The following is an 18,714-nucleotide window of genomic DNA, read 5'->3' as shown; positions in this document are numbered from 1 at the left end:
CAGGTTTCCATGTGTGATAGGACCAGGAAAACAGCCCTTGAAGGTTTAAAGACCACTCATGAATGGCAGAGGCAAGGGATTATGACATTGCCCTATCAAGCAGGAAAAAGCCCTAGAGACTGATCATATATACATACGATCAGTCCCCGAGGCCCCTTTCCACCCAAGGTAGGACCAAAGAGGGCCAGGCACTTGCTACTGGTGACTCAGCAGATACACCTGTAGGCTGCCTCAAACCCCCTATCATAAGCTCCCAAATGAAGGGGAGGTTGCAGCGACCAAAGACACTAACGAGTTTAAGTAGGCCTCGAACCCAAGTCTGACAACTACCAGCTTACAGTTCATACGATGATTACAAATTCCCAAGCATATCATTTCCTATTCCTGATCTTACGTTTTCTTTGAAGTCTATAATTCTCACAATAGCCCCCCCCCTCCCCCCCACACACACATTTTCAAGCTCATAGTCCCAACATCAGTTTTCAATTCTAGAGTTGGCAATGATGAGAAGGCTCTGTATTTCTAAGCTAATAATGGCAAAAATGCCAACCCCCCCTCTGTAGCGAGTAGGGTTCTCCTGATGTACAGGACCAGATAAGCAATCATTAAAGTAAAAATAAAGTAACCTAATAATTCATGCACTATTCTAACATGGCCTCCCATCCTTATTTCTACTTATAACCAATGCAATGGCTTCATAATGTTATGGGGCAGAAATACCATAATTTATGCCATAATAAATCAATAACATTATTGTAATTTAAAAATAACATTAACAAACTATGATAACTTAATCTTAATGAACATTATCAATAATGATTATATCACAAACTGTATATCTGCCTTAGCCCTCACTTGTTTAGCACAAAAGGGACACCCAATCCGAAAGACTAAGTATTATAGAGGATCCCAGCAGAGTGTTTGAAGGTCTGTCAAGTCTGATTAAGTCTGCTTTTACATCATGATGGTGTAGATTACCTGGACCTTCTGGCCAAGCATGACCTCTTGCAATTCTGCATCCCATAGTGCTTTTACATAAGTCCGTCTTACTATTTATAGCCTACTAAGATTCTTCCTAACTCCCTGAAGATATATAATCTTTCTTACGTGCTGCCCCAGTGCAAGATCAAGTGTCTTGCTATAAACAAGGCGTTCTTGAATGAACGAACAAATAGAAACAAAGAATAGGTAAACACGCTATGGGGGGGGGGGGGGGGGGGAGATGACCAGTCTAAAAATAGTATCAACAAAATGATTTCTGATATTCTAGAAAGACCCAAATGTACTAACTTCAACAAGTACAAAATATAAACAAGCACCAATCAACCTTCACAATAAGTTTATAATCCAAAATAATCCTACCAGCACTGTTCCTGTAGTTTTGTCTTCAGTAAAATCTAATAATAAAAAGAAGAAAAAAAATGCACAAAATTCGTAAAAACAAAACTGGTAGGTTTACTCCCACCACCAAAAAAATATAAAACAAAATATCTAAAAAAAAAAAAATAAAAAAAAAAAAAGACTCCAGGATCAAAGACTTCACTGGTATACCCAGAAAAATATCAGTGTTGTTGTTTTAAGTAAAATAAATCTTTTTCAATGCTGAAAATGTCAATGCAATGCAATCCACAAAAAATTTTTCTTGAATATTTCTAAATCTCAAAATTACACAAAAAAAAAAACACTCATGAAAGCAGTCAATTTTGAAAGAAAAGGATGTTTAAAACTTCACCTATATACCTAAACAAAGACATTGGATTTTTTTAGAAAGGAAAATCTATCCATGTTTTTACACTGGATTTTTTTTCCCCCGTCACGTACTTCCAGTACTAACATGCACTTCACGCGCCCTCAACTCTGTTTCCACTAATGCCCCTTTCCTGAACAGATTGCCCTAAAAAATGTTTGGTGTTTTATAGTTTGGAATGAAAACGCTCGATAATAACCTAGAACAAAACGTTGGCAGTAAACGTTAGTTAATTGTGAAATCATCTCAGCCGTTTCCGTGTTTGGAGAAAAAAAAATAAAAAAAAATTAATAAATAAATGGTTGATGGCGTCTTGCATTTTGCGATAAACTCTGAATGCTCACCGATACACAAAGTATGGACGTTAGTAGGATGTTATTTGGGGCAACATTGGGCCTGCCCATGTTCCCTTTTTCTACCACCCTGAGGTAGGGATTTAAAGGTCACTCATGAATGGCCGAGGCAAGGGACAATGCCGTAGAGACTGACCATATATACATATGAACGACATCCAAGCAGCTAGGACCAGGGAGGGTCAGGCAATGGCTGCTGATGACTCGGCAGGTAGCCTATAGGTTCTGTTAAACCATTCTCATCCTTAGCTCACATGGATAGTGAGGGTGCAGACTATACAAGAAACTACTGATCTTTAACGGGTCTAGAACCCCAGTCCAACTGATTTTCAGGTAGGGACGATTCCAATAGGGTTGAAGAATGTTACCAACGTACGTCTTGCGTGTCGTAGAAAGCGACTAAAAGGACAGCTGATGCCTTGTAGTCTTGCTTTTTAGCAAAACCCTAGAGGGCCCACTGCCAATAACAGTGGACATTTCCGTCTTGCAGTTGGACTATTTAGTCAAAGGATAGGCTCACCAATATAGCTTTGGCTGATCATTTCATAGGCCATGCGATCGTAAAAACCTCTGCCATCCTAGGCATGCAGTTGATTCTAATAGTCAGGCCTTCTCCATCATGAGGATCAATACTACACAGCACTAGGTTTTATTTCAGCTGTGATCAAGTTTTGGAATGATCTACCTAATCGGGTAGTTGAATCGATAGAAATTCAAAAGTTCAAACTTGCAGCAAATGTTTTGTATGTTCAATAGTCTGATATAATATAGTTTACATATGAAATATCTGGCTTGATGTTGTTACAGTTTTTAAAATATTTTATTATAATTGTTCATTATTTCTCATATCGTTTATTTATTTCCTTATTTCATTTCCTCGCTGGGCTATTTCTTCCTGTTGGAGCCCCTGGGCTTATAGCATCATGCTTTTCAAAGTAGGGTTGTAGCTTAGCTAGTATTAACTATAATAAAATCATCAACTACGCCTGATACTATTAGATATAGAGGGTACATCACACAACTAACCCCTTATGTAGGGATAACGGCGAGAAAGAAGATATGTCTTCCTCTATTAGTTTTGCAAAACAGTTGAATGGGAAATGGAATCATGGGAAGTTTAACACCCTCCCTTTCACACTGTCTGATTTTGTTGATTTGAGAAAATAACTTTCTCCTCTTAGCCTTTAGGCTACTTTGTATTTATTGTGATCCATTATTGCTAGTGACAGGCCATTCTAAAAGGCTAAATTTTATGAGATAGAAGACAAAATAAGGGTTACATTTTTCTTAAATTCAATTCTAGACTGAGATGCACGCAGGACCAGAAAAGTCTATGATATTTATCAAACTCTAATACGAGGAGCTGGTTAACCAGGAAGTTTATTAAAGTCAATTATTTTCTTCTTATTAATTTGGAGTTTAATACTCGAGTAAGTTCGTGAAAGCCAGTAATATAGACATAAATCTAGTTTTATAAAATATAAAATATATTAGCGTTATTTCTTTAAATTCAGGAGTTTTTTAAACAGAGAAGCATACAGAAGCCAGGAACAAAAGTCCTGGCATATAAAAATGTCAGAAATCTTATGAAATTCCGGCCATTCATAAGTAAACAAGTTTGTATAAGAGTTCATTCATAAATTAGGTTAGCCTTGAAAACTAAAAAAATTGTAAGTCAAGAAGTCAGTAAACGTTAAGAAGTTTATAGAAGGCAGAATTTTAATGAATATCACAAAATATGTATGTCAGACAGCTAGCAACGTTCTTATATTAACAAAATTAAGAATGCTTATAGTTACAACGTCCATTAAGAATAAATTTCAGGGTTTGGCAGTGCTGGGAGGAAAGCAGTTACTGAAATCGTAAGTTAATCTAAAACTATTTTTTCGTGTGTAACGCAGAAAGGATAATAATAATAATAATAATAATAATAATAATAATAATAATAATAATAATAATAATAATAATAATAATAATAATAATAATAATAAACTACTTGCCGAATTGAGAACATTTCTCCATTTTATTGATACACCAGAGAATTTAACTTCCTTAGGCATAAGAACCTTCTCTCCATCAACTGCTATTACGGTTGATTTTCGCTCGTCATCAATTATTAGCACATAATCATAAAAATTTGTTTTTCCGATCAACTGCTAGTAGTCTGGTGAGCTGGGTTCCATAATAATCTATCAGGAATTTAAAGGTCGCTCATGAATTACAGAGGCAAGGGACAATAACAACAACTTAGAAGCTGACCACATATACATACGATCAGCAGCAAAGCCTCTTCTCCACCCAAGCTAGGAACAGGGATGGCCAGGCAATGGCTGCTGATGACTTCAAAAGGTAGACATATAGGCTCTACCAAACTTACCATCCTTAGCTCAAAACGATAGTCAGAATGCAGACACTAAAGGAACAAACGAGTTTGAGTGGGACTCGAACTCCCGTCTAGAATATCCTCAAGCAGGAGCGTTTCCAATAGGCTACCAAAAGCTCTTTAAATATAAAAGAGTTCCTCATTAACAATATTAAATAACTCAATGACAAAAAGCCTTTTTTCATAATTGAGAACCTTCTCCCACAAGAGAAATTAAAACTATTCGCATTTGTTAAGGAGGTCGACGATTAGGGAATATTCCCATTCCAAAGCCATTATTTTTGGAATGGTTCTCTCTCCCAAAAGGGAATGCTATCTCCCCCACAGCTGAGAAACCAGCGTTCAATACCCAAAATCGGATAGAAAAGGAAATTACTACAAAAGAGGGTATCCTATTTCTACAGTGTACCTCTATTAAAAAAAGGAAATTAGGTATCTGGTTGTCAGTCGACTCTTGTGGGTTAGAGGCAAGAAAAGAATACATCATATGAATAAGAATTTATTCATCAATTAGTAATCTTTCAACAATTTTCCTTTAATCTTTCTTATTTAATTATTCAATTGTTTTGTTGGAATTTTTTATTATATTTTCTCATCCAACATCTCTCTCTCTCTCTCTCCCTCTCTCTCTCTCTCTCTCTACATAATATATATATATATATATATATATATATATATATATATATATATATATATATATATATCTATATATATATATATATATATATATATATATATATATATATATATATATATACAGTGGTACCTCTACGTACGAATTTAATCCGTTCCACAACCAACTTCGGATGTAGAAAATGTTCGGATGTAGAAACGAATTTTCCCATAAGAATACATTGAAATAGGATTAATCCGTGGTTGTGCTCAAAAACCTATGATAACTCCTTAATAAATTACTACACATAATTACACATGACAATATGCACTCTAAATTAGATAATAGACATGTAAAAAAGAATAATTATCAAGAAATAATAAATAAGTAACGGATTTTTAGCGTCACTTTACCTTAGAAAGTCCAACGCAGGTGTTGGTCTTGCTACGCTAAGAGGAGACGGACAGGCGGCGAGGAGGTAGAGAGGTTGACTACGATAAACGTACACTACCGTAACTTATTCTAACTTACACTAAGTGAACTTTAACCTAACTTAGCTTATTATTTTTTTTTTTTTTTATATTTTATATTTTTCTACATTTTCTTTTTTTTCTTTTTGATGATTAATTTTAATCACTTTCACTCTACACTTAAAATTTATTGAATTTTTTTCTCTTCAATCTATGCCATTTTCTTTGTTTCACTTTCTTTTGGTTCACTCTTAGCCGTTTTCTTTCAACCACTTCCTTCCTCTTCATCACGAGTTCGCTTCGTAGTTTTTTTTAAAGAAGCTATCGATAGAAAGTTGCTTGGTACTGTACAGCTTTTCAGAATGTTTCGAAAATAAGTTAGGGAAACATCATCAAACTGCGCAACTACACGACAAACATGCAATTTCTTTGGATGGTATTTGTCGATGAAGTCGACCACGTCTTGATATTTTCCTAACACCTCTTTTATTTGCGCCGAACCTAACACATGTTCTACCTCCTCGATCCCTTCCTTGTCATCACTCATGTGCTCAGACATAGCATGGGGTTCCTTGAGCTACTCTGTAGTAAGTTCGTCGTAATGTTCTTTTGCAAGTTTACTCATGCTTTTCAGTAATTCATTGCTTTACTTCTAAAGAGAGCATTTCCTTATTCCTTTTCTTACCACTACCACTTGCGAAACTAAGCCTTTTAGGACCCATGATTTACGTAAAATACCGTAAAAGGATGAACGTAAAAAATCTCGATTAAAACACAGTTAATAGCAGAACGCACAGGGCACAACCACACGAAGCCGACAAGAACAGAGGAATGTCCCAAGCCATGCTTATTGAGGGTCCCTCCAAGGTAGAAATGCTGCCTTCTATCGGAGGAAATAGAAAATACATCCGGTGCTATGAGTACCATCTACGTGCACGGGTTTACTTCGGGTGTCGAAAAAAAATTCATGTGTAGAGTAGGAAAGTGTTCGAATTGTACTTCGCGTGTCGAAACATTCGGATACAACCGGTACGACGAAAATTGCTTACTTCGTGTGTCGAAACAAAATTCGGGTTTAGAGTCGAAAAATTGCTCGAATTTTACTTCGGATGTTGGAAAATTCGGATGTAGATACGTTCGTGTGTAGAGGTTCCACTGTATAAAAAACAAGATGATGTATAAGAATAAATTTACATTTTTCTATCGATCTATCCATCATGCTCGCAAACACACACATATCATAAATAGAGTTTATATATATATATATATATATATATATATATATATATATATATATATATATATGTATTTATATATATATATATATATATATATATATATATATATATATATATATATATATATATATATATATATATATATATATATTTATATATATAAATATATATATATATATATATATATATATATATATATATATATATATATATATATATATATATATATATATATATATATATATATATATATATATATATATATATATATTTATATATATATATATATATATATATATATATATATATATATATATATATACTGTATATATATATATTTTTATATATATATATATATATATATATATATATATATATATATATATATATATATATATATATATATTTATATATATATCACCCCAAACATAGAGAACTCGTCAACTCTTCTGTATAAATAAAAGATTACATAACTCTTCAATATTTTTTCTTCTCTCACAAGTCAAGACTTCTTATCCTTCTTTTATCGATATATTCGTCTTCTAACCTGATTATCCATTTTGCTGATCAAGGAGAAATAGAATAGAAAATAAAGACGTAGATAAGTACATACGTAAACATACTTACAAAGCTTTAATCGAAAAGCTTTAATATATTTTTGACACCACATAAAGTAATTTTAATATTTTTTTGTCACAAGTTAAATTTGGTTTCAATATTTCTCATGTTTTTAATATTATTATTACCCCTAGTGTATGCGATCCGTCAACAATGTTAACATAGATGGAGAGTTCTGTTGGTCTCATTACACAGAAAAATAAATAATTCTCTAAGTAAAAATTTTTCGGAAAACAATATAAACATTTGGAATATTTTTTTTCAGAAAATAAATGTATATAATGGCAAAACTATTTGCATAGTAAGTGCTAACGCTTGAAATTAGGTATTAAAGAAATACTGGGAAAATTTTCCTTGACACAAATATGAGAATAGAATGAATCTTTATGCACAGAAATTTAATTCATAATATTTCAACTCACAAAAACAAATCACAACCCTAATAAATTATTAAACATAAATGAATATTATTCAACAACTTCATATAGATAGGAAAAGTTTTATGAATATTTTTTATTTAATGAAAACAAACATTAGAAATAATGAATGAACAGTGAACACAAGAAACTTGAAGTAAACACCTTTTCATACAATATGGACACCTTTGAAGTGGTTCCCCATACAAAGAAAGGAAAAAATATCAAAGCAATTGAAGAAATCAGCCCAGACAAACCACACAATTACCTCGAAAAATAAAATATTTTTTTGAGGTACTTCTCACTTCATAAAAAAGTGGTTCAAAAGAGTTAATCCTTCAAGCAAATGTTCCTTAAAGCAGAAACGTGACAATCCAAATCAGTTGAATCGGGGGAACTTTAATAGTTCAAACTTGCAACGAAAATCTTCATGTTTAACGGACTAATAAAAGTCTCCTTTTTTATAGGTCATATAGGAAAGAGCTATCTTAATATTGTTACTGTTCTTAATTTTCATATTACTTCACTTGTTGTTTACTCATTTCCTTATTTCCTTTCCTCACTGGGCTATTTTCCCTACTTGAGCCCTTGAGCTTATAGAATCCTGCTATTCCAAATAGTAATGTAGAGTAACTCATAATAATAATAATAATAATAATAATAATAATAATAATACAATTCAGGAATTCTCTCCTAAAATGAAGACATCTCATAACCAAATTTAAATACTCCCTATAACATGTCACAGTTCCAGAACAGAGTTCAACGTTTCTTAAATTCTTCAATCCTTCGAAAAGATCCAACAATTTCCTGGATTCCATCTCTCCTTTTCTATGGTCATTCCAACTCTTTTCTGACCCATTCCAATCGGAACTGAAGCTCTGCTAATCCTATAAAATCCCCGTCAATCCTCACAGGAATCCTTCAGTGCATTCTATGTATAGTTAATCTATGTTACAGTTCCTCTCAGACTCCTTTGTTTTTTTCTAATCCCTTCCAGCGTTCCTTGATCCTTTGTCTAGATTACAAAGGAATCCTATACACTGTTTTGAAATATCTCTCAATTTATTTTCAATATATATATATATATATATATATATATATATATATATATATATATATATATATATATATATATATATATATATATATATATATATATATATATATATATATATATATATATATATATATCCTTTTCTGAGTGGGGAAAACTTAACGTGTGCAAGGGTTTACGCATCGTCATGATCAACAAAACTGTACCAGTCAGGGTCACCTCTACTATGTTGGATTGATAAGAGCGATCAGTAGAAAATCTCCCACCATCACCAATCTGAAGTGGCCAGCGTGGTGATGAAAACTGGCCAAAAAACAGACAATGATAAGGACATGTCTAATGGCTTTATCATGTAGTAGAGTAGAAACATTTATTCGTTACTGTTGTTTGTGTTTGTATATATATATATATATATATATATATATATATATATATATATATATATATATATATATATATATATATATATATATATATATATATATATATACTGTATATATATGTATATATATATATATATATATATATATAGATAGATAGATAGATAGATAGATAGATATATAATATATATATATATATATATATATATATATATATATATATATATACATACATACATACATATATATATATATATATATATATATATATATATATACATATATATATATATATATATATATATATATATATATATATACAGTATATATATATATATATATATATATATATATATATATATATATATATATATATATATATATGTATGTATATATATATATATATATATATATATATATATATATATATATATGCGTGTATATATTTAAGTATTAATTTACAAAAAGATATACAATAATACTTGTCCTATATGTATATGTATATGACAAAGTATACACTAAACAATAAAATTAACCTCAATCAAATCATATTTCTATTTGTATTTAACATTTATAAGTTCACTTCCGGTTTTATCTTGAGGAAGTGTTGAAGCCTCTCGAGTGAATATCCCTCGTGAAACAAGAAATGAAATCCAAGAACAAAAGATGCTTTTATGCCTCTGTTAACCTCAAGTGTCTTCTATTGACTGCATATCGTAAGTTTTTCCTTCAAGGAGAGAAAAATTCCAGTGGAGAAATTATAACCCTAAGTGTTTCCTGCAGCTGACAGCACTCTAAGGTTATTCAGCCCTATGTAGGACTTACTCTCGACGCCCTTGCTGGCATTTGCAGTGCCCCAGGGAAGAAAAAAGCTTTAAATCTTGTCCCCAAAACAGAAACACTACTGGTCCTTCAAGCTTTATTTCCTTAAGGCTTGGGCATCTCATGTCGTAATTCCCGCCAAAACTGGGGAGTGCTGAGTCAGCTCTCATTTCCTCTGCTGAAATGTGGCTGCTGTCCACAACGAGCAACCGACTTCAGCCTCCAGAGAGCAATCCAGATAAAATATCTCTCTTTAATATGTCTTCCCTGCCTCGGTCTCTTCGCGAGATAAAGAAATTTCACCAATGGAATTTAATCAAAAGTTGCTTAGTTTTCGCACAGAGTGGCATCACTGTGACGTCATATATTTTTTCTCTTACACATCCACGAACATATTCACATACATTTTCTCTCGCTGACTTTCTCCGTTCTGCTCTTTATTAACTGCAATATCACTTTAAAAAATGAGAAAAATTTTGTGATATCATTATTCTGTCCATGGGTAAAATAAAGATTTTACATTTCTATTTTGTTGGTTTAAAAATTTAAGTTTAGAATGAACTATGCCAGGACGTCTTTTTATTATTATTTCTATTATTATTATTATTATTATTATTATTATTATTATTATTATTATTCCCTTTTAGGGGAATGCTATTGTTTTTGGTATTATTATTATTATTATTATTATTATTATTATTATTATTATTATTATTATTATTATTATTAACACAGTCTGTGTGTTATTTATTTTGTGTGTCATGCTTTAAAGAAAACAGAAATGATTTCATGGTATGTTCGTGTGTCACGCTTTAAAGAAAACGGACATAATTTCATGGTATACTCTTACAATTACAAATTCACATTAGACTTCTTATATTGTTTTCCCAATTTTGTCTCTAGCATCTGACTCTTTTTTTTTAAATATTAGACCAAAAACTGAGTTCTATCAATTTCCATAACCTAGATTATGAAATTTATCTCGGGCCTCTCCGATTAACAACTAATCCGTTCTTATTATAAAAGATTTCTCCTAATTCTGATCACCCTTTGCTTTAAATCTTCCTGGACATTACTCAATTTCCCATCCGCCAATAATATTCAATGACCATTAATAAAGCTCAAAGGACAGTCTTTCGATAAGGTTGGGATCTACCTACCACAACCTTGATTTACTCATGGATAACTTTATGTAGCCTTCTCAAGAGCAAGGTCTATGGACAGCATAAGAGTGAAAATTTGTCCTCAGAATAATTCTACTCATGGCCAGAGAAGAGGAACTAACTTCACTAGAAATATTGTATATGAAACAGTTTGGTAAATTGTTTCATGTATTGCTCACTTTTTAGCATAAATATACAAGTCAAATCTTATCATATTTTATTCAAACATTTATAGGTTAGGATCAATATGATTAGTATTGAAAATATCATTTCATGTAATTTATACGGGTTCCGCTTGTAATTATTATTATTATTATTATTATTATTATTATTATTATTATTATTATTATTATTATTATTGTCGTTATTATTATTATTATTATTATTATTATTATTATTATTATTATTATTATTATTATTATTATTATTATTATTATTATTATTATTATTATTATTATTATTAGCTAAGCTTCAATCCTATTTGGAAAAGCAGGATGCTATAAGCACAAGGGCTCCAACTAAGAAAAATTTCCCAGTGAGGAGAAGAAATAAGGAAACAGATAGAATAGTGTGCCTTAGAGTACCCTCAAGCAATAGAACTCTATCCCAAGACAGTAGAAGAACTTGGTACAGAGACTATGGTACTACCTAAGACTAAAGAACAATGGCTTGACTTTGGAGTGTACTCCTAGAAGAGCTGCTTACCAAAGCTAGATTGTCTCTTCTACCCTTACCAAGAAGAATATAGCCAATTAAGATCAAGATCAACTTTTACAAGAATCATCTACATTGCATTCATGAAAAATATTGTGATGTGACAGCCATATAATTTTCTATAAAGTAAGAAGATAATTTTTTTTTTGTGTAACATTTTCATTCATAAGCAAAAACAATTTGTATTTATAAATTTATAAATTCAACATTTCAACAGTTTTATCTAAAAAAATCACTATATTTAGACATCAAATCCTTATATCCAGGGAAGGGAAGAGTAGGTGTAAGTTAAAGTGGAGTAAAAAAAAAAACATTTATACTTCAATTACCTTATCCCTTCATATTCCCTATTAAATGGCTCATTAGTAGTATATTGAAGTCTTTTTCCCTAACACACACACTGCCTTAATTACTCCTATCCAACAGCCAGAGTCGAATCTAGATATTTCAGGGGGGGGGGGGGTATTAATAAACCCCCGGCCCCTTACCATGGTTAGTTGTTGATAATCTTAAATGGATAATTAATATACTTTTGTTTTCTGATCCTGCTTTGGAGGACATAATTTCTCCCTTCGGAGGACTTCTACGAGTCCATTACTTCCTTCGAAGGAGTTCTAAAGTACCTTTTTTCCCTCCCAAGGTTCTCTAAAGATAATTTTTTTCTCTCTCCCTCCAGAAAGTCTCTGCTGATCTTCTTCCCCTTTCAGAGGACCTCTGGAAGTTCTTTTTCGAAAAAAAAAAAAACATAACCCCCTAAGCCACACCGTCCCAACGGCATTTCTATTTTATTTTCCATACTGAGCCTCTTAGGATAAAAAATACCTATCCATTTATCAAGCATTCCATAAGTAGGTGTTGAAATACATACAGTAATTGAGAAACGATAACAAAATCCTGTTACATTCCACCAATGGATTTCCAAAATCAAAAAGGGGGACTGTTTCTAACTAAGAATATAAATGAAAGTTTTCTTATTAGTTACAAAAACTGGATTTAATCTAATCTGAAGACTTTATCCATTCCTTGATTCACAGACCAGAATTTTTCGCCTTTAAAGGTTAACAAAAGTTCCATAAAAGGAATCGAAAATAGGCCTATCATTTCGAATTGAAGGATAGGCATGTTACCATTTTGAATAGAAGGATATTTACGTATTCTTTCATCAAAGGAATTTCCTGGCAGAAATGATTCAGATAAAACTAAAAAAACCTATAATTCTAAATTCCAATAGAAATTATCATATTTTTAATAGAAGAATTGTCTTAATAATTTTATAAATCATACATGTTGCAAAAGATTTATATTGTTTACACCATATAACTATGATATAAAAGTTTTTATATTATTTTACATTCCCCCCTGCATGATTGACAATGCATTTTACCATTAAACGAAAACACATTGCAACAATTTGATAATCTATTGCATGTTTTGATATGTGAACCGAAAGATTGTGTTATTACAGTTGGTTGTACACAATACTGTTCGTCGTGTATATGTACATATATATATATATATATATATATATATATATATATATATATATATATATATATATATATATATATATATATATATATATATATATATATATATAACAAAGAAAATAAAGGAGCATTGAGACCACAATTTGTTAAAAGGTAAGGCACCGCTACAAACGGATCTAAATCCATGATCGATACAGATCTAATACCAAATTTCTGTGGGAGCGTGTAAGCTTCACAATTTAGTCTGCTTTGAACGTCGGTCCGGCTGCAAAGGATTGAATCGGAAGCTTCACGAAAGTCTGTGAAACCTTTAAAAAAAATTATCTTAAATTTTCGTATTTATATTTCAAGGAATTTAAAGTTTTCATTTATCCATTTTGTTCAATGTTTTCCGAATTTCCAAAACATTTTGTATCAACTTTTCACTACCATAAACTTTATATTGAAGTTTGGTTCCAAAACTTGATGTAGTCCTGAAGATGGCTCGTGAAGTCATCCAAAACACATGTCGACACCAAACAAGAATGAAGAAAAGTAAAAGTATTTCTGCTATTATCCTGAACTATCTGCTGAGCAATCTGTCCGAGGAGAAGCTGTCTTCGATATTTGGATGCCACTGAGACGTTGTTTATTCATTCGGTATATATATATATATATATATATATATATATATATATATATATATATATATTTATATATATATATATATATATATATATATATATATATATAAATATATATATATATATATATATATATATATATATATATATATATATATATATATACATATATATATATATATATATATATATATATATATATATATATATATATATGTATGTATATATACATACATATATATATATATATATATATATATATATATATATACATACATATATATATATATATATATATATATATATATATATATATATATATATACATACATATATATATATATATATATATATATATATATATATATATATATATATATATATATATATATATATATATACATTTGGGCTCAGGCCATGTCGTCCTGATGGAAGTTCCTAATAGGCTTCCTAGGGTATATTTGACTACAGTGATATTCCCAGAGAATTTTACCATAAGGTATCCAGAATTCTAACTCCTGGAGCGAATATCCCTAAATAATCTCACAGGGATATCGCATAATATCGGAGGACGTGTTCTTGACACGTCACATAGCTATCTTCACCCCGAACAGTATTAACGCTTCGAGGGGTTACAGTAACAAGAATCTGAAACGAGAATGAAAAGAGAGCCGCTCATAAGGCATCTCTCCTATTCCGTTTCCAGTGTGTATCTGATGAAGGCGGTAGCGCCGTCTTTATTCCTTTTCGTGTAGCTCTACTACTCTGTGTTTTCCCTATGTTCTCTTGTTATTTTGGATTTAATTCAACATTTTGATGACTTCTCTGGCCTCTACTGCCTCTGGAAAGTTAGGTATTATCTTTACTATGTATAAAGGTAAGCTCTTGTCATTTTGAATTTAATCAAAAGTGATATTAACGTAAACAAGAGCTGTTGCCTACCGGAGGCATCCTGGATGCTATCGCTCGCTATTTATGGGTCATTTAGTTAGCTAGAGCGACGTTCTCGGTTTGTTATGCTTTTATAATCTACCTATTTAGCTCCTGTAGGAATGCTTATGTAATGCCGTTAGTTTTTAGTTCGGTGATTTAGGTAAAAAATGTTAAATATTTATTGAACCTATGTTCTTTTTAAATAAAGATGAAATTAAGAGAAATGAAAACATTTAAAAAAGTATATTAATTAATTAGCCAATCATAAGGAAAATTATGCTGATCATTTTAACTTTTTATTTATCAAATATATCCAGAATAGGAAGTAAATATTCTTCGAGAATTTATATAGAATTCAATCAAAATAAGAAATAAACTGTCTTGACAATAATTTTAAATTGATAAAAAAATTTTAAATACAAAATATTGTCCATTTAAATTTCATATCAACAGATTCCTGTTAATCCAAAACTGGCAGAAATAATTCATTAACTTTGAAATTGCAAAACATTTATATGCATAAAGTAGAATGTTTTAATCAAACGTGGTGTATATTACCCGCTAACTTTACATATAAAACTTACAAAATATACAGTAGTAGGTTGGCCAAGGCACCAGCTACCAGTTGAGATACTATCGTTAGAGAGTTACTTGGTCCTTTGACTGGCCAGATATTACTGCCCAGGACCCCACTCTGGTCACGGCTCATTTTCCATTTTATTACAAGCACACCCAATAGTCTGCCCTATTCTTTACATATTCTCCGATTTCCTCACACACTTGACAACACTAACATAACTAAACAATTTTTCTTCACTCAAGGTGTTAACTACTGCTCCTTCATTGTTCAGTGGCATTTAGGAGGAGGATACTCCAAAATCATACCATTGTTCTCTGGTCATGGATGTTGCCATAGCCTCTGTACTATGGTCTTCCACTTCCACTTGAGGGTAAACTCGGGTAACCTCATATCTGTTTCCTTAGTGCCCTTCTTCACTGGCTACTTTTCCATGTAAGAACCCTTAGGCTTATAGCATCCTGCCTTTCCAACAAGGATTGTGGTTTAGCTAGTGATAATAATAACAACACCTATATATTTCATTTTATCATTCGATAAGAAAAATTAATACAGAAAACTTCGAGCATTACACAAGAAAATATTGCTGGTGCTTTTAAAAAGCAATATTGCTTCGCAACCTCTCCCTGGTTCCATATTTCACTGGTATAATTATGCATTGCTCTAATGGTTTTTCCCTTCAAACTCATAAATTATTCACTAGCCACCATTTTGGACGGGGGGGGGGGGGGGGGAGGGGGGGGGAAGGTTCTACACTTTCCATAGGCCTTTTGTATTCCAGTCGTGTAGAAGCTGTTGTTGGTTCAGCCTACTTTTACCCTGCCTGAAGTTTAGCTGGACGCAGTTAAACACTCTTATCTTTCTCTTAACTGTTTTAGTTCTCTCTCTCTCTCTCTCTCTCTCTCTCTCTCTCTCTCTCTCTCTCTCTCTCTCTCTCTCTCTCTCGTGGGAAACAAATTCCAGTTGTAACATTCCCAAGGTCCCTCAATCTCAACAGTCAGCAAGTTCTACTGAAAGAATTTTCTACGCCAGAAAAATTTAATATTGATGTAAATCATCTCTCTCTCTCTCTCTCTCTCTCTCTCTCTCTCTCTCTCTCCTCTCTCTCTCTCTCTCTCTCTCTCTCTCTCTCTCTCTCTCTCTCATTTCTGTTATTTATTACACTCATGTTTGTTTCCCATAACATTTTCTCACCCAATTCCTGTCTCTTTCTAGGAGAAAAATTTATCTTCAAGATAATGAAATTGCAAAAGTCTTTCTCTTTTGCAACACAATCTCTTCTCGTCTTTCCTCTTTCCAAAACTTCTTGTATCTGCTTCTTCTTCTCTTCACCCGGAATAGAAGAGACATTACATTACATATATGGATATCACTAACCATTACAAAGAAGAGCTCACAGATATTTTGTGATAATGACGCATAGAGAGAGAGAGAGAGAGAGAGAGAGAGAGAGAGAGAGAGAGAGAGAGAGAGAGAGAGAGAGAGAGCCTTATTCTATGTTTGGGTTCCCCCAGGTCCCTCAGTGTGAGGCACCTCGTATATCCACCAGAGAGTTGCTAATGCATCTTCCGGTGTATTTTGCATCTTCCAGTCTTGGATGGTCTGGGATGCATCTTAGGTATTTATCGAGCTTATTCTTAAACACATCTACGCTCACTCCTGATATGTTTCTTAGATGAGCTGGCAGCATATTAAATAGTCGCTGCATTATCGATGCTGGTGCGTAGTGGATTAATGTCCTGTGCGCCTTCCTTAGTTTTCCTGGTATAGTTTTGGGCACTATTAATCTACCTCGGCTTGCACTTTCTGATATTTTTAGCTCCATGATGTTTTCAGTAATTCCTTCTATTTGCTTCCATGCTTGTATTATCATGTAGCGTTCTCTTTTCCTTTCTAGACTGTATAATTTTAGAAATTGCAGTCTTTCCCAGTAGTCAAGGTCCTTAACTTCTTCTATTCTAGCCGTATAGGACCTTTGTACACTCTCTATTTGTGCAATATCCTTTTGGTAGTGTGGGTACCATATCACATTGCAGTACTCGAGTGTACTACGTACATAAGTTTTGCAAAGCATAATCATGTGTTTAGCTTTTCTTGTTTTAAAGTGTCTGAATAACATTCCCATTTTTGCTTTACATTTAGCCAACAGTGTTGCTACTTGGTCGTTGCATAACATATTCCTATTTAACATTACACCAAGGTCTTTAATTGCTTCCTTGTTTGTGATTTTTCTTGTTATTAGGTCGTTTGTATGCATATACCATTCCTTTCCTGTTTCCATAATTTATTGATTTAAATCTATTGAAGTTAAATACCACTCTATTTATCTCCGCCTATTCATATATTCTGTTTAGATCTCTTTGTAGTGAGTTCCTATCTTCATCACAAGTAATTTCTCTACTTATTCTCGTGTCATCGGCGAAACTTCTCACTACAGAGTTTTCAACATCACAGTCTATGTCTGAGATCATAATAACAAACAGCAGTGCAGCTAATACCGTACCCCGTGGCATGCCAGATATTACCTGATCTTCATCTGATTTCTCGCCATTTGCAACCACTTCTGTTTTGTGTTTTGCAGGAATTCTTTTACCCATTTTCCTATGTTTTTCACAATAGTATGCTTTCTCATTTTTTCTCTAATATATTTTGGTCTACCTTATCAAAGGCTTTTGCAAAATCTAGATAGATCACATTTGTGTCTTTTTCATTTATCATATTTTTGTATACGATTTCATAGTGGGCTATCAGTTGGGTTTGTGTACTTTTTTCCGGGCACAAAACCGTGTTGACCAATATTAAACAAATATTTTTTAACCAAATGATTCATTATTTTCTTTTTTATTACCTTCTCAGAGAGAGAGAGAGAGAGAGAGAGAGAGAGAGAGAGAGAGAGAGAGAGAGAGAGAGAGAGATATTTGAAGTTTAATACTTGATACATCCGGAAATTATTTATATTTGTCGAAGAGTAAATATGACGTCACTTTGGGGGTCATTTCAGAGATATCTTTTCATAAAAAAGATTTCCATCTCTGATTTGTTAATTAATGTATTTGAAATCCCCTCCAAAATATGTCTAATCAATTCAATCTGAATATATTCCAAGTTGAACAAATTTAG

This window comes from Palaemon carinicauda, chromosome 25 (assembly GCF_036898095.1).
Source record: "Palaemon carinicauda isolate YSFRI2023 chromosome 25, ASM3689809v2, whole genome shotgun sequence".
NCBI lineage: Eukaryota > Metazoa > Arthropoda > Malacostraca > Decapoda > Palaemonidae > Palaemon > Palaemon carinicauda.
This window is presented reverse-complemented; position numbering follows the sequence as displayed.